The sequence below is a fragment of the Microcebus murinus genome, chromosome 6, assembly GCF_040939455.1.
Source record: "Microcebus murinus isolate Inina chromosome 6, M.murinus_Inina_mat1.0, whole genome shotgun sequence".
Lineage (NCBI taxonomy): Eukaryota > Metazoa > Chordata > Mammalia > Primates > Cheirogaleidae > Microcebus > Microcebus murinus.
In genome coordinates this window covers 4,811,450-4,833,599 of record NC_134109.1, presented here as the reverse complement: position 1 = coordinate 4,833,599, position 22,150 = coordinate 4,811,450, and the positions used below count along the sequence as shown (strand labels likewise).

General features: G+C 62.2%; 1 long non-coding RNA gene across 1 annotated transcript; it reads right to left on the bottom strand.

Moving 5' to 3' along the window:
- Positions 1-841: 841 nt before the first annotated feature.
- LOC142871362 (uncharacterized) lies at positions 842-21,188 on the bottom strand. Its single transcript, XR_012919607.1, has 2 exons — positions 20,919-21,188; positions 842-1,097 (listed from the first exon to the last, which is right to left on the bottom strand). It is a non-coding gene; the product is annotated as an uncharacterized LOC142871362 (long non-coding RNA).
- Positions 21,189-22,150: the final 962 nt, after the last annotated feature.

Below are 22,150 nucleotides of genomic sequence, written 5' to 3'. Positions count from 1 at the left end.
CACAGACGCTGAGCGGACGGGTGGCGCAATGCGCGGCTCTAATAAGCGGTGGTAACAGTTAGCAGGTGCACCCCCCCCCAGCGGCGGGAAACCACGTAGTATTCCGGCCTAGCCTCTGGAAAGGAGCACTTGTGTCTTTGAGAATACGGGCCAGCCCACGTAGGAGATTACGGCCCGACGCCACGCCTCGCGGGCACTGTCCCGGAGCCCGGACACACTGGGCCTCGCTCAGTGTTAACAGCGCCCAGGTGGAGGCCGGATTCCAGCGAGAGTCTGCAAGTCCCCAGTTCCAGGGAGAGTCGAGCCGGCACGGCCACCTCCCCTGGGCATTGCTGCGGTGGTGGCGGCTGAGCTGCCGGCTGCCTGGGAGGCAGGGAGGACGCGAGGCCTTTGGAAAGAGGAGCAGCTGGAGCTTGGGGGGCAGGCCTCTGAGACAGGCCAGTCCACCCTGGACACCAGGACACAGGGCCAGCAGGCCAGGAGCCGTCTGCCTCGCCTCTGGGTCTCCCTCCGGGGGGTCTGCCTGAGAAGCATCCTCTGAATCCAGTGCCACAGTCACAGCTCTCCTCGGCCTCTCCCGGGCCTTGGCCCCAACATGGAACTCTAACCCTTTCCTTCCTTTCCTTCCTTTCCGTAAGAAACCCCCCGGGAAGGCCCGTGTCCCTGCACGGCTGCACTGAAGGCTGGAGGCATCAGGGCCCCAGACTCCAGCCGCTCGGACCTCCCAGCACCCTCCCCCACCCTAGGGTCCCCGCCCACACCCCTTCTCTCTCGTCTGCTCTTTGCCCCACACTGGGGGGGATCATCCTGCCCTCCAAGGACCTCAGCCGTGAAGACAGTCCATATTTCAAGTTGATATTTTTAAACACCAGAAGTAACACAAGATTTCTGGGTACGGGCCATTGTACATTTGTTCTGACCCACTGAATGTGCGACGCCAAGAGTGGACACTCGTGTAAACTGCAGACTCCAGGTGGTACTGACGTGCCAGTGTGGCTCACAATTTCGTCAGATGCATGGCTCCGCAGGGACGCATGCCCCGGGGGCTGCACGGGAGATCTCTGCACCTTCCTCTCGATTTTGCTGCGAGCCTAAAGCTGCTCAAAAAAAAAATAAATGTTAACACTTTATTTAAGCGGCGCATATGCATCTCAACAACAAAAAATAAGCAACCTGATTCAAAAATGGGCAAAGGATTTGAACAGGCATTTCTCCAAAAAAGTTCCATGCCTGGCCAAGAAGCCCATGAAAAGATATTCAGTATCAGTCGTGCTTAGGGAAATGCAAATCGAGGCCACAATGAGATGCCACGGGATGCCCACTGAGTTGGCTATAACAGACAATAAATGAATGAACGCATGCAGAAAACTCGTGTTGGCAAGGGTGCAGAGAAAGTGGAACCCCTGTGTATTACCGGTGTGAATGTAAAATGCTGCGACCACTGTGGTTCATCAGAAAGCTAAACACAGGAATCACGTTATTGTCACCCAGCAATTCCACCTCCGTATATGCCCCAGAGTGAAATCGGGGACTCAAACAAACACCTGTACACTCAGGTCCGTAGCCCCATCACGCACGTATCCAAGGGGTGGAAGCGAAGCCACACGCCCATCAACAGAGGAACCGGTGGACGAGATGTGGAACATGCACCCCACGAATGTCACTCAGCCTTGAAGAGGAAGGGGGGCCCCGCCACACTCTGCCACAGGGATGGACCTTGGGGACGCTGTGGTCGGGGGAATAATAAGCCGGTCACAAAAGGACACATATTGCATGGTCCCGCTTATGCGAGGTCCCTGCAGTAGTCAAGGTCACAGAGACAGAAAGTAGAGTAGACGTCACCGGGAGATGGGGGGGGCAATCACGGGCGGCATTTCCTGGGGTGGAGTTTCGGTTTGGAGGATGAAAAAGCCGCAGACGTGGGTGGTGGCAGCTGCACAGCCTTGTGAATGCGATCAACGCACACTTTAAACGACGTTTAAAATGGAATCTTATGTTACAGACATTTTACCACAATTGAACACAAAAGTAATGCAAAAAAAAAAAAAATCCATGATTTAAAAAACCAAAAATTTTAGATAAAGACAAGATCAGTGGCCTGTCATTAGACAAAGGCAACAGGGGCCTGAGGCTCAGAGGAAGACCACTAAGACTGATCTTGTCTTTAAAATGTTGAGGCCTTGGACGTCACAGATTTCTTTGCGACGCTTTTGATGGTTCTTTCGATAATGCACGAAAACACGATTTGTCTGGATTTCTGAGTTTGGGGCACCCCCTTAAGTTTCGTGCCCAAGGCAAGCGCCCCACTCTCCCCGCCCCATCCGAGGCCCTGGGGGAGCCCACTGGCAGCCACAGAGTACGCGCAGCTGACCTCCGACCTCAGTCTGTCCGTCACACCACCGGCGGGCGGGCTGGGGAGGGAGGGTGTGCCACCTCCTGTCCGGGCAGCTGGGCCAGGGCCACGCCCCGCTCTCTCTGTGGATGTCCCACTGCCATCACTATGCAGAAGGAAGCCAAAGGCCTCTCAGGGAACAGCGCGGCCTTGCAAAGGAAGGAGATGCTGGCACGGATCGTCGCGGGTGAACGCGGGGTCGCCGTGCTCAGGGAAACAAGCCAGCCGCAGAGGGGCAGATCCCGTCAGCCCCCACTGACGTCAGGTGCCAGAGTCGCCCCATCCAGAGACAGACAGCAGAATGGCGGCTGCCAGGGGCCGTGGGGATCTTGTGTCTTGGGCCGTGTTTCGGTTTGGAAGGAGTCACGGGGGCGGTGACGGCGGCACGGCCTGTCAGTGCGCTCAGTGCCATGGGACTGCGCCCGAAAAAGAGTTAAACCGGAGGCTTTTATGGTCCGCATATCTTACCACCGTTTTTTTGCAAAAAGTAAAAGACAAACAAACCAACAACAACGAAAACAGAGACGGCTCTTGGCCCGAGGCTGTCCAGGGCGGTTTTGCACGGCGAACGTCCGCTGTGGAACTTCCTTCCTCCTCCGCCCTCTGAGCCCATGGACCAAAGTCACCGTGTACCTGGCACCGTTTCATCTGGCCAGCGGCCACTGTCTGTGCAACAGCAAACAACAGTATTTTCCACCACTTTGGTTTTTAAAGTAATTTTGGTTTTTTGTTTGTTTGTTTGTTTTCCCAAACACTCTCTCTAACCCTTATATTGTCAACCGTCCTTAATTCGGGAAATGCACTGGGGCTCCCTCGCCTGCCTTCCCGGTGATCCGCCACCCAGATCCACCACCACCCAGAGGACCCGCAAACCGTCCCCAGACGTGACGCCGGGGGCTGCGGTGACAAAGAGCTTGCTCGTGCATCACCATGACAGACGCCCAGGGCGGCTGCCGTGGCGAACGTGACGAGAGCATCCGAGTGACTCTCCCAGGGGGTGCGACTGGCCCAGCTGGCCCCTGCGGACGCCGCCCCTCCCCGGCCACCTGTCCCTCCTCCGTCTTAACGACAGCCCAGAAGGCCGCCAGCCCCGCGCGGTTAACACAGACGGGAGGCCTGGGTGGGCCTGTTGGCTTCCTCCTGCCGCTGGGGCCGGGGCCGCTCGTGGGGGACAGGACCCCGGGCTGTTGGCCCAAGGTGCTTCTGCAGGGCCGGGGCTCTGCAGGCCCGGCCGTCCTTCCCAGAGGGCCCCGCTCGCCTGCTTGGTATGCGCCGGGTCGGCGGCGGGGCCAGCGCCTTCCCCGGCCTTGCGAGTCAACTCCAGCAAAGGCCTTTTGTTGTCATTACCACCCTCAGCCATTAGCAGGGGCAGTTTTTGTCTTCCCAAATGGGAAAGTATCTTTTACTTTTCTCTTTTGACACTGACTATGTGGCCTAACGCAGGGACCAATTAAACTAATTAATCCCCAGGCACGGTGCCCGCGCAGAGACTAGGCTCTCACACGTGGGACGGCTGCAGAGGAAGTGATCCGGCCCGCGCATCTCTGGGGACCCCGTGTGCGGCTCTGACCTTTGTGCAGGTCGGAGACCCAGATCCCGAGTCTCCCGAATGCCCCTCGCCGGGCCTCGCGGGGCATGTCCGGGTCTCCCCACGGCCCACCCCCACCCGCCACGCTCAGGGGGCACCGGGCCCTCCCAGCTCACACAGCCTCACCCAGGATACGAGCCAGGCAGTGGCTCCAAGGGGAACGGCTTGCCACCTCCACGAACAAATTAGCACTTTCCCTGAAAAGGGGGAACAAAGAACCCCGAACTTGGGGGGCTTCAAAGCGTCCAGGCTCCCCCAGCTGCAGAGGGGGAGCAGCCGGATGAAAGGAAAGTGCCCGAGGTCTGGTTCAAAGACCCTCGGGGCCCTCTGGCAAGAGTGGCTGGGCTCCTATTTAACGAGTCTCTCATCAAATGCATTTTCGCCGTGGACAACAACAGAATTTCTTTGGCTCCGGCAGGGAGGAGCAGCTGTCCACACTGTTTATTCAAATACCATTCTGGCAATATTCAGAATGTTTTTTCTCCTCTCTTCCCTGCAGGATCTGAAACTCTCCGTGGGGCAGTTGGAGGCACGTGTCTACACATGGCTTCCCAGGGTGGCGTCTCTGCAGGGCACAGAAACCCTCTTCCGAAGAGCCCCGCACTGCGCTCCCCAGCCTCCCCACCCCCTCCGCCCGCCCACCGCCCCGGCTAACGGGCACGTTTCCACCAACGCTGAAGACGGAAAACATGCACTGTTGCGTGTGTCTCTTTCACAGGCACACACTTCTTTTTACTGTGCATCTTGGCCGAGCCGCGCTTTAAAATTCCCAGCAACTGTTCCCAAGTCAGTTTTCAAAGAGTCTTGCACCTTTGACCCAATAAAAACCGGAGAGAACTGGACGAACACTCGGGGCACGTCTCGGAAAGCGTTTTTTTTCTAATAAAAGTTTCATTTCTTTGCCTTTGGTTTCCCGTTGCTGCCGGGTGCCCTGGGCCCGCGGACCCAAGACCCGTTCCGCAGCCTCGCACACGCGGGCACTTCCGGGCGAGCGCCCGGCTCCAGGAGAACCCTGCACAACGCCGGCCACAGGCACTCGGGCTCCCCCAGGGCATGTCTCCCTGCCGCCTCCCGTCACTTCCCGGCCCGGAGGCACCCTGTGGGCCGGAACACTGCCCTCCTAGGGGGGCCCTTGTTTAGTGACTCTCAGAGCCCCCTGAATTCCAGATTAAGCTCAAGCCCCTTAACAGGGAGGTCAGGGACCCCACAGCCCCTCCCCGGGGGACCCACACGCTGGTCCGAGAGTCTGTTTACCATCCGGCAAAGAGCCTGAGCCCTCCTCCTGGGCCTTTCCTGGGGGGGTCTCCTTCCCCCGCCGGCCCCCACACTGTCCCCGTCCCAGCCCTGCTCGGCCGAGCGCCTCCTCCAGCCCCTCACGCAGGCGTTTCCTGTTGCTGTTGTAACAAATCACTGCAAACCTCGTGGCTTACAGCAACACATGTTTATGGTCTGGAGGTTTTGAGGGTGCGAGGTCCAGAATGGTCTTGCTGGCCTCCACACCAGCGTCAGCAGGGCTGGTCTCCTCTGGAGGCTCCAGGCAGAATCGGTTTCCTTACCTCTTCCAGATTCTAGAATCTTCAGATTTTCCGTCTTCAAGGCACATCACTTCGCCCTCTGCTTCTCGGGGTGCTTCTCCTTCTCTCTGCCTGTGACCCACCCACCCCCCGCGCCCCTTTCCCCTAGAAGGACCTTCGTGGTGACCCTGGCCCATCAGATAACCCGGCTTCGTCTTCCCATCTCAAGATGCTCAGGCCTCACTCGGCCAAAACCACACGCAGGTGCCTTGCAGGTGTGCTGCTCCGGCTCACACCGGCTCACGCTGACTCACACCGGCTCACGCTGACTCACACCAGCTCACCTCCACGGCACTGCCTGATTCCCCACAGCAACCACGTAAAGTAGCTGGACAAATGCTTCCTCCCATGTTACAGGTGAGAAAACTGAGACCTCCACCGCAGGAAACATCAGAGCCAGACGGGTAGGAAGGCGAGGGCTTGGGGACCCTGCGGGGGCTGCCATGGGGACTGTCAGTGCTCATCCACAGGTTGCCTGGCTCCCAAGGCCAGGCCCTCCTGCCTCCCTGGCACTGGCGTCCTGGGCTCAAGGCAAATGGCCACAGATGCCCGAGAGTGGGTCAGCAGCCCATTCCGGGCCCTGGATCCACAATTCTGAGCACGGTCACTTCACCGTCCCAGGGAAACCCTCACGTCTCTGCTCAGTCGTGGTTCTCTCCCAGGGAGTGGCCTGAGTTTTTCTGCACTGGACAGAGGGCAGACAGGCCAGAGCTGGAGCCCAGCTTGACCCCCCTCAGGCCATGTGGACTTGGGTCAAAGCAGCACATTCCGTGTGCCGGTACTGCAGCACACACTCACTCACAAAGGCACACAGACGCGTGTGCACACACACGCACACACTGCAGTTGCTGGACTTCTCCGAGTCTTGGACCCCTCGCCAAGCTATGAGTATGAGCTATGAGTAGGCTGGTCTGGGTGCATCCCTGGCCCTGGGCCTCGAGAAAGGGGCAGGGTCATTTCCTCTACTTCTTCTCCACGGGGCCCTGGCTGGAATGCAGATGGGATGGAGGGGGCAACAGCAGCCCCTTGGACCATGAGCTCAGAGACCCTTACCGAGGACAGCAGAGCAGCAGGCTAGCCGGCTTCTGGACTCCCGCCGTCCTGGTGTTGCCGTAGCATCCTGAGCTGCTTGTGTTTGGTCTGTTACATGGACAGAAACGCACGTCCGTCGTGTTTCAGTTACCGTTTGGGGGATCTTTGTTCTCGCAGCCAAGCCCCTGTCTTGACTGTTACAGACTTTGCCACAACAAAACGCCCATGATCCGGGCTCCACAGGCCGGGGCCTCAGAGGCCCAGGGCGCAGGCTTTGAGAGGACAGTGTCCACCCGTTGCTGTGCTGCCGGAGTCCTTTCGTGGCAGCGTTCCCTGTGTGCTTCGAAGGCAGACCACGTCCTGACAGCCCGGGAACCGCGGAGCTGATTTGAAAGCTCTGAATGTAGGTGTGTGTTGGCTGCCACTTGTCTCCTTTAGGAAGCGATACCGGAGTGTGACAGAGACGGCTCTGAAGACAGTCTCCACGGAAGGGAAGAGGCTGGCTCAGCCCTCCGGGCACTTCCCGAGCACAGTTGTCAGCCGGGCGCGGGCTGGCCCAGGGGCCGTGACCTCCCGCCTGGCAGGCCCGCTGGTCCAGCCAGCCTCAGGGCGGTGGCCCATCACTGGGTGAGAAGACGGCCGAGAGCAGGGCTTAGCAGTCAAGAGCCAGACTTCCCGTGTAGAAAGCCAGGTCTAGACAAGAGCTTTAGGCGGGGCCACCTGCAGCACGGCACTAACCACGCCAGAAAGGGGCAAGGCAGACCTGGCAGGCACCGGGCGGGGCCACAGGGCCGTGGGCAAGGGCGTCCTGCAGGGGAGCAGGGCGGGCGCCACAAGGCCCATGGGCGGAGAGCGGGGCGCCCGTGTGGTTAGCAGGGGAACAGCCCGCGGCGGTGGCCACGTTCCCTTCCCGGCAGTTCAGCTCCCGCCCCGCTGCTGCCTGCCGGTGTGCCGACTGCAGCCTGCTTGGGTTAGGGTCCGTAGCTCCCCTGCCCACCAGCCCCCACCCGGCCCTGAGGAGGGGCTGTGCGTCAGCCGCAGGTCCTGGACTCGGAGCCGACGCGGCGCAGGGCGGGGACAGCAGGCTGCGCCTCGGGAAGGAGCCGTGAACGCACAGAGCCGAGGGGCTGTGTGCACATCAGGTGCCCGGAGGGGAGGACGGTGGCACAGATGGTCAGCCCCACCTGCCCCGCCCCTTCTTTAGTGGGAGGGCCCTTTAGGTTTCGGGCAGGCACAGAGCCACCCAGCTATGGTGACGTCCCGGCCTCTCCAGGTGGCAGCGGATGGGATGGGATGGGATGCGAGGGGGGATGGCACACGCAGCCTCTCGTGGAAAGGGCCACACTCGCCTCTCCCCTGTCCGAGGCCGCCTGTGCCTGTGACGGCCCACGAGACCTGCCTGAGCTGCGAGGCGGAGGGCAGGGCTGAGAGGGGCCCATGCCATGGAGCCGCCATGGAGCCGCCGCCGGCCCCGCGTGGCCTGTGTCGAGAGGAAGGAGAAGAACCTTCCGTGTTGTGCTCGCTGCCACGCCAGGATCTTTGTCGCAGCCGCCACCCTGCGATCTGACCCATGCAGCGTGGCGCCGGCCACATGCGGGTCCAGAGTGAGACCCCACCATCGCTGGGGTTTGTTTTCAGTGCTCTGTGTTTGTCACCAGGAATGCACTGCAGCGCGGCTCTCCGTTCCCCCTCATGGCTCCCTCTCCGCGGGAGCGGCCCCGCCGCCAGTCTCCATAGCGATGCGGAGAAGCACTTTGCAAACCCTGGTGCACGTTTGCACACGCACGAATCTCTGTTGTTACGGCTCCATTCCCTCGGCTCTCCCAGTTAGGTAAATGGCTGTTTTCCTGGGAAAATGCCGGACAAGCTGGGCGTCCGCACGTCGTCTTCTCGCCGCTGCCGTGCTTCTGCCATCCACAGAAAAAGAGCTCGCAGTCGTCCCTGCCGCCCTGGGTGGCTGCGGGCATGGAACCAGCACTCGTTGGCGCAGCGCCTGGCGCTCGCCCGCTCTCGGGGCACCTGCGTGCTCAGGGTCCTGGGACCCCCGCGCCAGGGAGCGTCTGAGATGCCGCCGTCCAGGAGCAGCGGGGGCAGCAGCTGAGACGGGGAGCCCAGGGGGAGCCCAAGCGGCCATGAGGGGACACGCAAAGCCCCTTAGGCACATGCAAGCGTGAGGAGCCTGCAGGTGACTGGACCCCAGAGAGGGACCCGGGGGGAGCAGCACAGGGCCGTGGAGACGCAGGTACCTGTGGAGACGTTGGCCAGAGGGAGGGCATCGAGACACGGGTGGAGAGAGTGGCAGCTCTGGCCAAGCCCCGGAGGGCAGTGACATTGGGAAGAGGACATGGCACCAAACGGGTGCTGCGCTGGGGCCAGGACGAGTTCAGTCCTCCGGTGCCGGCTCGCGGCTGCCCTCAGCTGCACCCAGCACCCGCCCCCAGGCCAGGGGGCACACCCCTCCCCCAGGGTCTGTTCCTCCAGCAGCCTCCTCACCTGTCTCCCTGCCACCAAGCACGGCAAGGAGACCTTGTCACTCCTCAGTGGAAAGCCTTTAAGGGCTCTGCACCACGCAGTAGGTGCTTAGTGAGCAATCGGTGGACAAGGGCCAGGCACACAGTAGGCGCTTCCACGTCAGCCGGGCCAGCCCGCGGGTCCCACGCTCCGAGTGGATCCAGGGGCCCCAGGGCCTGCCCCCTGCGCGCTCCCCCCAGGAAACCTCGGTCCCCTGGCTTCTCCTCGGCCACCTCTGCCAGGATCTGGGTGTCCTCAGGAGACCCCGAGAAGCGGGTGCCACAGAACTGGGAGGCAGTGTTCCTTTCCGTCTTCCCATCGGGCTAAGACTCAAAACAAAACTGTCAGATTTCAGAACATTTCACAGCGGCAAAAATAACTGCACTTGGGGAAAAAACATGCAGACACTTCTCAAAGTCATCTAGTCGCTTCAACAATGTGCCAAAAGCTTCTGGAATTGACAGGTTCGGTTTGCCACGCACCAACTGCGCCTACCCCTGCCAGCCCCGTCTCCCGAGGCCCCCAAGGTCCTCGAGTGCCAAACCCCCAGCACAGAAGAGGCGACGCAGGACACGAGGCAGGGCCACCTCGGCCCGGCCCTGCCGAGGGCCGAAGCCAAACCACGCCCAGAACGCACAAACCACAGATGCCAGATCTGGGTGACCGAGGCAGGGACGGAAAGGAGGAGAGTAGTACTCGGCAAGCACCTGGTCACATTCTGGGCACTCACTGTTTGCCACCTGCTTTGCCCCTCACGCCACCTCACAAAGAAGGTCCCCAGCTTATAGGTGGGCACGGGGCTCAGGGCAGCTCCAGGCTCAGCAGCAGCGTGAACTGGCCTCAGCTTTCTCTCCTTCTCTGCAGTGCCGGGAGCTGGCCCGGCAGGCACGAAAGATGGCAAGTCCCAGCACCCTGGACAGCCAGGCGCGACCACGTCCGTGGACCAGAGCAGAAGGCCCAGGCCCCCGCCCCTTCCCACAGGGAAAGCAGGGGCTGGAGCAGTCGTCCCAGATCAAACGGCGGAGGCCACACTGAGCTTGGCAGAGCCACAGGAGGGAAGGAGCCTGGGCTCTGGCCGTGCGCGGCTGCCCTGGGGGCCGGGGTGGGCGAGTCCCCTCCAAGCCCGAGAGAAATGGGCACTCAACAAGAATTAGGCATCTGGCAACAGAGACTTGTTGTCACAGCTGTTCATACCTTGTGTACCAGGAGCCCAGCCGGAGTCCCTGTCGAGGGTCTGGATCGTCTGCCAGGAGATTGGGAGGCAACAGAGGGGGCTGTGGGCAGGGCAGTGACTTGATGCTGTGTGTGTCTTTCAGAGGCACTGCCAGCTGCTATCCACGTGGATCGAAGGGGCCGTCCGGCCTCTGAAGCGTGAGAGAGGACAGTGCGTAGGCCAGGGTGGTGGCAGAGAGATGGAGAGAAGGAGATGGATTTGAGACATGTTCAGAGGAGGACATAGCAGATGCAGAGAGGGGTGAGGAAGACCCCAGGGCTGAGCCCCAATACTTGGCCTGGCAGCCAGGGCTGAGTCGGTGCCTCGTACCCGGTGGCAGAGAATGAATGCCGCTGGAGGAGCCCGCTTGGGGACGGGGAGGCAGACACAGAGCTCAGCGTAGGCGAGTCACGTCTGAGACACCTGCGAGGTAACCAAGGGGGTGCCCTGGAGGCGGATGGACGTGCAGACCTGGGTGTCAGCCGGCGGCATGAAGGACCGAGGCTTGGCAGGAAAGGGGCGGCTGGGAAGAGAGGATGAAGCGCGGACTCTGAGGAGCACCAGGGTTCAGACGGTGGCAGAAGGAGAGGAGCCGGGAGGTGGGGGGAGGACGTAGCCCGAGAGGTAAGGGGACCCAGCCGCCACTGTGGCAGCGGGGCAGCCATCGGTCCACTGGAGGCCCCGGTCCGCGCCAAGAGTGGCCACTGGGTCGGCCAAGGTGCAGGTGGGGAGGGCGTGGCAGGTGGCGCGTGCTCGGGGCATCCTTCCCAGGAGTCTTCCCCGAGGCAGAATAGGGGCCTGGGGAGGGGCTTTGAGATGAGGTCCAGGGGACCGAGGGGGCCGGGGGGACGGGGAGAGGACACCGAGGGACCCACGGAGCCCAAGTGGGCAGGAGAGAGGGGCCTTGTGCAGGGCTTGGCTGGTGTCATGCCATCCTCCCACCACTTTTTACTCAATATTTTTCTTAGATTCAATCCTAAATAGCCCCATTTTTTTAAACCTTGGTCTTCCTCTAGGCAATATTCTCAGTGCAATCACAGATTTGATGGGCTATTTTTTTTCCCCTCATGCACATGAAAACAAACACATAATTATGTAACGGGCACATCCGTGCACCTCTGAAACAGCCTTGGGCTCCACTGGGTCCACCTGACCTCTGGAACTCAGGCGGGAGGAGAGGCTGCAGGTGCCGTCCCTGGAGTCAGGTGACTCCGGGTGGCCTCCTGGCTCCAGCTCGCACCAGCCTGGTGACCTCGGGCAGGTTCCATGAATTGCCCCGGTCCAGCTTCACCCCCACAGTCAACACCGCCTCTCTCGAGAGTGGGTGTGCGGACAGGGAGAGAGCTCCACGCCGGGCCCTCAGCGGAGCTGGCACTCGGTCAGCTCACGAGGCCCAGATTCAACAGGGGCCATCACCTTGACGGAGACGCAGGTGGCCCCGCAGGACCTGCCCCGGGGACAGTGCGCCGGGCGCCTGTGCCCAGCCCTCCCGGCCCCGGCCAGGGCTGCAACGTGTTCCAGCAAGGCTCTGGAATATATTACAAACCACCAACTTCAGAGCCTCCCATGCCAAACATGAGCATAGGCAGAGCCCAGGCGTGAGCCGGTCCCGCAGGCGCTGCCCAGGACAGACGCTCGGGGCACAGACGGGCCCTGCCTACCTGGGGGCGGGCGAGGGCGGTGGGTGAACAGCTCAGCTCGGCACAGAGGCTGCCGCCAGCACCGCCCGCCGGGAGGATTCCAGCCTCCCCCAGGGCTGAGGACGCACGCTGCTCCCTGGTTCTGTCTCCAAGCGAGAGGTTATGTAATCCGCGGTCATCTCAGCAGCCCGGCGGGGTGGGCCCTGGTTCCCTGTTCGGGAGCTAGAAACATGCCATCCTGCCCAATTTTCACCACTTTTCAGTTTGGTTCTCTCTAACCCATTTTTAAATTTGGCTCTCTCCGAGCTACCAGCACCTGCAAATGAAACCTCGCACCCCTTTTCTGAAGCTGATTCTTACATTATCTCCTGGTTCAGGTGGGAAACTGAGGCAGAGAGAGTCACGTGACAAAATTTGGAGCAGGACAGAACTTTAAAGAACAGTTAGTCCAAGCCTCACCCTGTTTGACGGATGTGGAAACTGAGGCCCGCCAGGGCAAGGGACGCAATGCCATCACCCAGCAAGAAGAGGTCTGGGTCGGTGGCCACAGACTCAGGAGCTCATTTTCCTGGGGCTCTGACACCAGGTAACGCCCTACGGCCGTGCAAGGGCCTCCTGCAGACCTCCTTCCTCTCCCAGCAGTTACCACCTGGTCCCTGCAGTCTGGCTGGGTGGCGGCACCTGGGCAGAGCAGGGCCCAGCTGAGTTCAGGTCAGAGGGCAGTGCCAGGGTCGGCCGGGCAATGTGTGTCCTTCTACGCCGGCTGAGCACTTGGCAAAGGGCACCGAGTTCCAACTGACCACAGGAGGCCCAGCCCCTCCTATGCCACTCAGCCCCAGGGCCCAGGCCAAGGCCAGGATGCCCGGAGGGGCTGGCCCTACACACAGATAGGAAGGGCCTGTGACCAGCATGCCAGCCATTCCCACCTGCTCTCTAGGCCACAGGGCGAAGGTGAGCCTGTGCCCAGCCCCGTCCAAACGGCTTCGAATCCCAAACTCAAAAGGGCCAAAGAGCAGACCCAAACACACTGCTATAAAAATGTGTTTGAAAAGAACATTCCCTGTTCACACTGGCCCTCTGCCTGCTTCCACTTTGGGGTTCTGGGCAGACTTTTAGAAGCAAACTTCTCACCAATTACCAAGAGCAAAACAACTCCCAGAAGATCGGAGGTGGTGCCAGGCAGAGCGGGGAACAAACCCCTTTTGCAAAGAGTTTCCGCTCGGTCTCTGGAAATCCTGGGAGGCGCCCCTCGCGTTGGCACCGGCCGTGTCCACATCCGACCCGGGGCCTTTTACTCCCTGCCCCTGCCCCGCCCCGCCCCCGTGGCCACCAGCACCAAGCACCAAGCACCCAGCACCCAGCTCCCAGCACCCACAGACACGCAGGTCCGGGGAAGCCACGCACCCACAGACACGCAGGTCCGGGTCCCTGGGGACCTACCCTCGGAGCCATCGTCCCCGGGCCGTCACTGCCACTGCAGATCCCTGTGCTCTGGCCGGCAGGGCCAGGACCCGCTCTGCCACGCGTGTGTCCTGGGACGCGGTCTGGAGGAGGTCAGAGGCCGACAGGCGGAGGAAGGCTCTAGAAGGCCGGTCTGCCCTCGCCCCTCCTCACCCCGCTGCTGATTAGTTTGGAGGAAGAGCAGGAGGTCCGAGGCTCGGACGCGCTCTGCTCGCACCAGGGCCGGGGAAGTGGGCCTCGCCGTGTCCCAGAATGATCCCAACACGCTCAGAACTGGGCCTTTCTGGAGCAGATTGGAAAATCCCCCGGAGCGAGTGGGGGCCTTGCCAGCTGCTTGGGAAAATGTCTTTTCAGAGCTTAAGGGCGTCATCTCCTCGCCTCCCTCTCACTCAGACGCCGGCTGCGCAGCCCCGTGCCATGGCTGGAGGCTGGGGGCCCACAGGGGAGTCTGCCCGAGCCCCTCAGCCTCGCCCACGGGGCCTCCACCCAGAGCAGGGGGCAGCCCTGGCCAGAGACGGCAATGGCCCTGCAAGACGACAGAGAGCTGCGCACTCTGCTGTGGGGACCAGAGGAGGGCTATGGGATCCAGGAAGGCTTCCTGGAGGAGGTGGCTCCTGAGGAATGAGTAGGAGTTAATGAGAAAATAAATGGGGGAAGGGCGTCCCAGAGGGCAGGAGAGGAGGTGCAAAGGCCGGCCGGCCGGTGGGAGCAGGAGTGGGCCGTGCCTGGAGCTACAACAGAGCATGCGGGGTGGTGAGAGCAGAGCAGGCGCGGCCCTGCTGGAGGGGTGACTCGGGGAAGGTGGGCAGCAGACTCGGGGACCCGCCTGGGGTGGGGCGTGTGTGCCACATGGAGTGTGGGCTTCATTTGGAGGGCAGTGGGAGCCACGGAGGGCTTCAAGCAGGAAGTGACACAGCCAGGGTTCATGTCCCGGGGGCAAATGACCGGCGTGCTGATCACACAGTGGCCACAGAGTACAGGGCCAGGCGGAGGGAGGCAAGCCGGGACCCAGTGATGGGCCAGCGTGGGCGTCTCGAGGGCCTGGCCCCTCACCTCCACCTTGGACACTGAACAGCCGTGCCAGCCTCAGAGCTCCTTGCGGGGTTGCCTAAAGGTCCCACCGAGACCCCATGGCAGCCCCCTTCCCCTCGGCCCAGCCTGCACCCGGCCCCTCCTCCGCGGGGAGCAGAGCGCTTCCCGCCAGCCCTCTGCACCTCGGATCTGCTTCCTGGGGAACGCGGCCTGGAACAAAGGTGCAGGAGTGGTCTGAGCAGACAGCCCCACAGTGGGACTCAAGTCAGAGCACCAGCCGCAGCCGGCCTTGAGGGCCCCGCAGCAGGTACCAGGCAGAGTGCAGGAGGCCCCTGGCCCTGCAGTCCAGAGACGGGGCGCTGGTGGTCGCGGTGCCGCAGGCATCCTCCCTTCTCGAGGGCGGCACTGGACGGCTGTTGCAAAGCTCAGCTGGGGCCAGCCAGGCATGATCGTCCAGTAAGGAGAGGCCCCTCACACCACCAGTCGCAGGACTTCAGGGTACAAAGAGTCACGCTGCAAAGGCCAAATTCCCACCCCGGTCAGGTCTGCTGAGCCGAGGTTGAGGCCATGGCTGGGAAATATTAAGACTCTTGACACATGGAATAGTGACCTCTGAGTAGTTGCACCCCCAAATCTCAAGTCCCCAGAATCTCTGGAACTGTCAGAGCCTACACGAGCGGCCCGTTTGTCCCTATGAAGGACAGGTGCCCCCACTTACAGAAAGCTCCCTGCTAGAAGACAGCAGACACCCTCACAATTCACGTCCGCTCCCATCCTGGCCACTGGGCCAACTTGGCTCATCCAAGGTCATGATGGGAAAGAGCAGGAGACCGGCCCCAAAGGAGTGAGGACCCGGCCAGCACAGGACTGGATCCGGAAGGTGCCAGACCAAAGGAGCAAACTGTAAGGGCAATCACGGTGGGAGCAGTTTCCTGGGGTGCGGGATAGAACGTCTGGCAAGGACCACGGGCGACGGCACAGACACGCTGGCATAGCGGCACCTAGAAGCACGGAGAAAGTGACAGCCACGCTGACGCAGGTGCCGAGGCCAGAGCTGCCGAGGCAGATGGTGGAAGGACAGAGGGAAAGGTTCAGAGATGCGGTCATGCTACCGCACAGCGGCTCTCCGAGGGAAGACCGGGAAGGCACACCGTTCACCCAAGCAGCCAGGGTGCACAGACGCCGCGTCGCCGAGAAGCTCGGTGGCGGCTGCCCTGGGCGGAGTCCACTTCAGAGCCAGGCTCAGAGCATCAGGGTACCCAGGTCCTGGGACAACAGAGGCAAGGGGTGTAAACTGCCAGGGGAAAAGCCAGGTGAAAGCAGGTGCCAGGTGAAAGCAACGCGCTGTGAGGTCAGCGTGGCAGCCAGGAGCCGGGGAAACAGCTAATCTAGTCAACAGAGCATGGCGAGCGGGTGCGAGTCCAATGACAATCACATGCCGCAGGCACGATAAAGAGAAATCAAGAATGGGTGGTCGGGGATATGCCACAGGCAGCTGCCACAGTAGAAGTCACAACTCTCAGCCCAGTTTCCGTCCCTGAGCCCGCTGTCAGACGGGGACGGAGGACCCCCACGAGTGTGAATGGTACCAACCGCCCAGGGCTTCCCCCGCTGAACACGCGACTCCGTGTCTGAGCGTCTGTACTCGGGGAAAGGACGGCACCCGGGCCTTTTGAGACTGTTGGACACAGAGCTCGAGTTGGCAGTGGTGGCGGAGACTGCAGGACCCTGCCAGAGGAGGCCCGTGAGGGCTGGGTGACAGACGGAGCCCTGGCCCGGCTGTGGTCCCCGTGAGGCTGCGGGCCCACCCAGCAGTTACCGCCCTGCACCTTGAATGTAGAATTAAAATACAGCCCACACCTTGGCCTTGTCTCAAGCTATCTGTCCCCACCTGGGCCAAGGGAGTAAACACTCTCCCATAAGGCGGCGTGGCACAAAAGAATGTCACCTTTAAAGACCTAAAGGACTCGGGAGCGGTGGCCCCAGCATACCCCCACCTAATCCCGTCTGACCCCGAGAACTCTGAGGGGTCTTGGATGATGCCGGTAGATCACTGCAAATTCAACAAAGCAGTTGGCCCAGCTGCAGCTGCAGTGCCAGACGTGACGTCTTCATTAGCAAAGTCTGGTGCAGCCTCAGGCACATGCACGCTGCGGGCCATTGCACTCTTTCCAATTCCCATCAGAAAAGAGGGTCTGAAGCAGTTTGCGTTGACCTGGAATGGACAACAGTACGCATTTACGTCCTTGCGACGGTTACCTCTGTCATCTGGGCTGCCTGGACATCCCACAAACATCACACTGCCCACTATCGCAGTGCTACCATGCTCATCAAACTGAACAAACACATTGGAGGCCTCATCTCCGACGGTGGGAGAGAGATGCCTTCCACATCAGTGAAAATACTAGGGACACAGTGAGCTGGAGCATTTCAGGGCATCCCTGCACAATCACACACACGCTGGCATCCTGCACCCTCCCTCCACCGCGCAGCCTGGCGGCCTCCTTGACTTGCGGAGGCAGCGTATTCCGCGCCTGGGAGTGCCGCTCCGGGCCGCACTCCGGCTGACCCGAAAGGATGAGTGAGTGGGGCTCATTGCGAGTGGGGCCAAGAGCAGCAAAGGGCTCTGCAGCAGGCGTGGGCTACGGTGCCAGCTGCCTGCGCGCTGGGTGGTGTGATCTGTCAGTTTATCACTTTGGAAGCACTTTCCCAGTGATAGGGGAGGGAAAGAGCAGTGGCAGGAGAAGATGCTGAGTAGATCTGACGGCAAATCAATGGGAGAATCACGAAGCGGAAGCCTGGGCTTCGAGAGCAGGCCCGTGACAACTGCAGGGGACAACTGTATCTTTTATTAAACACTCCTGGTGCGCCACCAGACCCCACTACAAGTGGAGTGACTGATCGGGGGGCGTCAAGTGCCCCCATAGCCAGAATTGTCCATCGTGAGCACCGTTCTGCCAGACCCGCCCAGACAGAAGGTCGGTGGGACGGACCCCGAGGCATTCTGCCCTAAAACAGAAGCGGTTCGCCTGAGATGAAACGCAAGCAGGACGAGAGCCCTGGGACTCCCGCCAGCGCGTGTCCCTCGGTGCACACCTGCAGACACAGGTGTGGGTGGCGGCCACAGCAACCTGCTCTGAAATGCAGTTCGGGGAAGGGTGGTCTTCGGGGTTGAGGGCCTTGGCCAGGCCCCCCGGGAGCCGAGACTGGCACCCCCATCCCCCTTCGCCAGAAACCTGCTCACCTCCCTGGCCCAGAAGAGCCACCCAGCCCGGCACAGACCCGTCCTACAAGTCGGCGCTGGCCTCGCAGGAGGCTCTCGTCCCCCCGCCCGCCCCCCAGCACTGGGTGCTGTCTGCCGCAAAGGACACCGCCGGAGTGGCGGGGAGCGGGCCAGTTTCCGCAGGGCGTGCTGCATCAACATTCCCGCCACTAATGAGAGCCTCCGAAGAGGCCGCTCCCCGGGGACCCCGGCTTCCTGCTACCCTGGCTGTGGTTGGGAACGGGAACATCGCGGAGGCGTCCTGGCCAGGGCGGCAGCTGGAGTTGGTAGCAGGCCGGCTAGGCAGAGGGCCCAGCCACCCCGCGTCCATTCAGTCACCCACCCGAGCACCTGCCGCCTGCCGGGCGGGTGTTTGGTGAAGGTGCTACAGGTAAGGAGGCCCGGCCTGGGGGGTTGCTGTGGCCTGCCCAGGGTCACAGAGCTGGAGAACGGGGGGCCTGGGGGGCAATGATGCATTCCCTCCCTTGCAGCTCGGTGTGGCTGGGGGGACCCAGGTGGGGGTGGGGACTTCCCCCACACTCTGACAGCCCCGGCGTCCAGGGAGGCTGGGTTTGGGTCACTACTGTGTGCGTGTGATGCCAGCGATGCAGATGCCTGGACCACTGGGCCTGCCTGACCCATCATCCCCCAGGCCCGGCCGGGACACCGGGGTCCAGCCAGGACAGCCTAGAGTCCGTGACCTTGCGTCGCAGCCAGGAATGCCCCGTGGCCATCCGAGGCTTGGTCCTGCCGACAAGGACGCTGCGGACCCTGAGCTCCCACCATGCGCCCCGCCAACCCCACCCGGCGCTGGGATCCCAGCTCTGCCGAGCGCGGCCTGCGTGGTCCCAAGCAGGGACTCCGCCTCTCAGCCTCCGTCTGTCACCCCGAGAGAGTCGCAGGGCCCGGTGCACTCAAGCACCTGCTGGTCGGGGCTTGCCATTCAGCGCCTCTTCCCATGTGGCCGGGATCCTCCTCCAAACAGCACCCCCATCGCTGAGGGGAATCGGGGGGCACGTTTGGACCCATCACACGAGGGAGGGACACTTTCACTCAGAAACCACCTTTCCGGCCGGGCGCTGTGGCTCACGCCTGTAATCCTAGCTCTTGGGAGGCCGAGGCGGGTGGATTGCTCAAGGTCAGGAGTTCAAAACCAGCCTGAGCAAGAGCGAGACCCCGTCTCTACTATAAATAGAAAGAAATTAATTGGCCAACTGATATATATATAAAAAATTAGCCGGGCATGGTGGCACATGCCTGTAGTCCCAGCTACTCGGGAGGCTGAGGCAGGAGGATTGCTTGAGCCCAGGAGTTTGAGGTTGCTGTGAGCTAGGCTGACGCCACGGCACTCACTCTAGCCTGGACAACAAAGCGAGACTCTGTCTCAAAAAAAAAAAAAAAAACAAAAGAAACCACCTTTCCGAAAGGCGATGAGTTCCCCGTCCCGGGAGGTGTGGAAGCAGCGGCTGGGTGTCCGCCCCACCCCCACCCCGGGAGCTCTGATTCAGGCCCGGAGCCTGGGGTGACGGGGCCTTCGACACCACCCAGGGCAGGAGCGGGGGAGACGCCCCCATGCAGCAGGCCAGGGCCGCCCCGCAGGAAGCCCCTCTCTGGGGACCTCACCGGAGATGCGGGGCCTCCCGCCGCCACCTGCCCTGGTCAGCTGTGAGCTGGAGCCACGACCGCCATGCAAGGCCGGCCGGGTGGCCAAAACCCGGTCCCAGAGGTGAGGGAAGAAGCCCAGACAAAGCAAGGTGAGGCCTGGGTGGCTGGGCGGGCCCAGAGCGCCACCCTCGGTCCCCAGACGAGACGGGCGCCAACCCTCAGTGTGTCCAAATATCGCTTCTTTACTGACGCGGCCGTAGCAGTAGATGGTAGCCAGTGTTTTGTTTTTGTTTTCTGTGTTCTCACTTGGCAAAACATAAAGTTGGCACCCTACCACGGGAACCAAAGTTGATTTTTGAAATTTTAATTGTTTGTGAAACCCACGGGCGTGGGACTTCGTGTGAGTTGTGTCATTTCGTTCTCACAACAGCCCCCACGGGCGGGGGGAGCGTCCGCCTGTGTCCCAGGTGGGCGGGAGGACCTGCCCTGCGCACTCCCGAGGGGTGGGGCTGCACTTCCCCCTCCTCCCCCCTGGCCCAGGCGCCCGTCCCCATGGCCCTGTCCTGGGACCAGCCACCAGCGCCCCCGGAGGAGGCCCTTCAGTCCCACCAGCCATCACCGTCACCAATGGAAGCCGCAGGATGGCCAGCCCCAACTGTGGGCTCCTGCTCTGCTCCTCCCTTAGCCTGTGGCTGCCCCGTGAGTCCCTCAGCCCCACACCCATCGCCCCCAGCAGGTGGAAAACCCAGGGATGCCCACCCCCACCCGACTCCACATTGCCAGGACCCGCCCCTGCCGGCCCAGGTTCCAGCCCCTGGCCTGGGCTGGTGAGCCTGGGGGTCTCGGGCCCCCCACCTGGGCCGCTGGCGGCCCTGCTGTCCTGAAATGGCCCAGACCGAAGGGCCTAACTACAGCTACTCAACCAGCAAGAGGACAAGTTGTTTGCAGTGGCCACTGGCCAAGCGCTCCAACTGTGGTCTCGCCCCGCCCCGGACAGCTGGAGGGGTGGGGGGCGCGGCCGGCCGGCCGCAGTGCCCCTGCTCTGCAGGGCTTGTTCTGGGCCACGCCGCCCTCCTGCGCGCTCCTCCAATAAACCCCAACGCCGTAGACTGGCGCTCGAGGCCCCCAAACCCCTCTCCCCCCACCCCCGGTTTCCCACGGCCCCTCGTGCTTGCTGATGTCCAGCCAGACGCCATCCCTTGCGGCCCCTGGCCCTGCCCTCACCTATGGGTCTGCCCGCTCCTGCCCGGGCCCGGAGCCCGCTCCGACTCGGCGCCTTTCTGCTGCCCCTCTTGGAGACCTCTTTACGCCCGGAGCAGCGGGCACTTCCCAGGGCCTCGGTGTTGCCATCTGTGAGGTGGGCACAGTGGCACTCACTAGCTCACACGCTGTCGTGAAGTCTGGATAAAGGAGACACTGGGTCTAAACCCCAGTGACTCACACTTGGTGGGTGCCCGGTGCGTGTGTCTAGCGTGACCATTATCACTGCTCCTGCTTCATGGCTGTGGGTGGCGCCCCTCCCCCACCCGCCGCATGAATCCCGCCTTCCCAGGAGCCCCGCCTCGGCAGGTGGCCTTCGCCCTCCGCCCTCTCCCTGCGCAACCTCACCTCTCCGGTGACCTCAGCCACCATCCACAGCTGTCCCCAGCGGCCACCGTCCTGGGCTCCCACGCGGCACGCCCAGCTGCCTGTGGGCACGTTCAGCGGGACGGCCCTCCGGGGCCTGTCAGCGAACATTCCGACGCTGACCCTGGATCCGCTTCCAGACTCTGCTGGCTGGGTACTGGGAATTGCTTCCAGCCCCACTCTTGGTACCAAATCCTGCAGTCTTTAGGAATGCCTCCGGCTGCAAATAACAGAAGGCCCAGTGAGCAGGGAGAGGCTGAAACAAAAGGTGGAGCGTCTCTCTGGCACCCGAGGAGGAGTCTGCGGCCAGCGGCTGCTGGCACTGTTCGCACAGCCCTGGGCCAGCTCCCGATGACGTCTCCCGGCCTTGACCTCATTGCTGCAATGTGGCCGCCCCGGGTCCAGACATCAAACCCGCAAACAGTGTGCAGAAGCAGGAAGAGGAGCGGGGAGGGCCTTCCTCCTCGCATAGCGCCTCCTTTCAGGGGGGACAGAGCTTCCCCAGGAGCCCCCAGTAACCGTCTCTGTGCATCTCACTGGCCAGAACTGGCACAGGTGGCCGCTCCTAGCTGCAAGGGAGCCCAGGAAAGCAGCCTCTGTCGTGGCGAACGGCACTGCCTTCCACCTCGTCCGCCTCCCCTCCCCTCCCTCTGCCCCACCCCAAGAGCCAGCCGGCCCCACACGCTGCCTCCCCCCCTCCCCAGCCACGCCGTCCTCCTCCCCCTCCGCCCTCTCCTCCCGCGCACACTGGGTCTTCCTTGTCTCTCCTGCCCGCACCCTTCCACAGAACAAGGGAGTGATATTTTTAGAACCCAGCCCTGTCCGTGGCCCCTGACGCCTCCAAGGGAAAACGCAGCCCCGAGTCCTCCTGACCAAACCTGCTCATTTCTCCAGCTCACCTCCCCCCATTTGCCAGGAACCCCAGACTTACCCTGGATCCCCCGAAGCCGACCCCAGATGGGGAGTGGAGTGCGCGTGGAATTGTTGGGAGGGGGTCCCAGGACACACCAGGAGGGGCATGGGACAGTCAGCAGGGCAGGAAGGGGCCACAGAGAGCTCGGAGCCCCGCAGCTCGGTGGGGAGCAGGGCTGGCTCCTGGGTAGAGCGGGCCGGAGGGCCGAGGGGTGGGGCAGGGGGCCGGTACTTACGCTCTGCTCTCAGTGGTCTCTGCTGCAGAGCTGCTCCTGTGGCAGGGGGGTGGGGCAGGGTGGGCA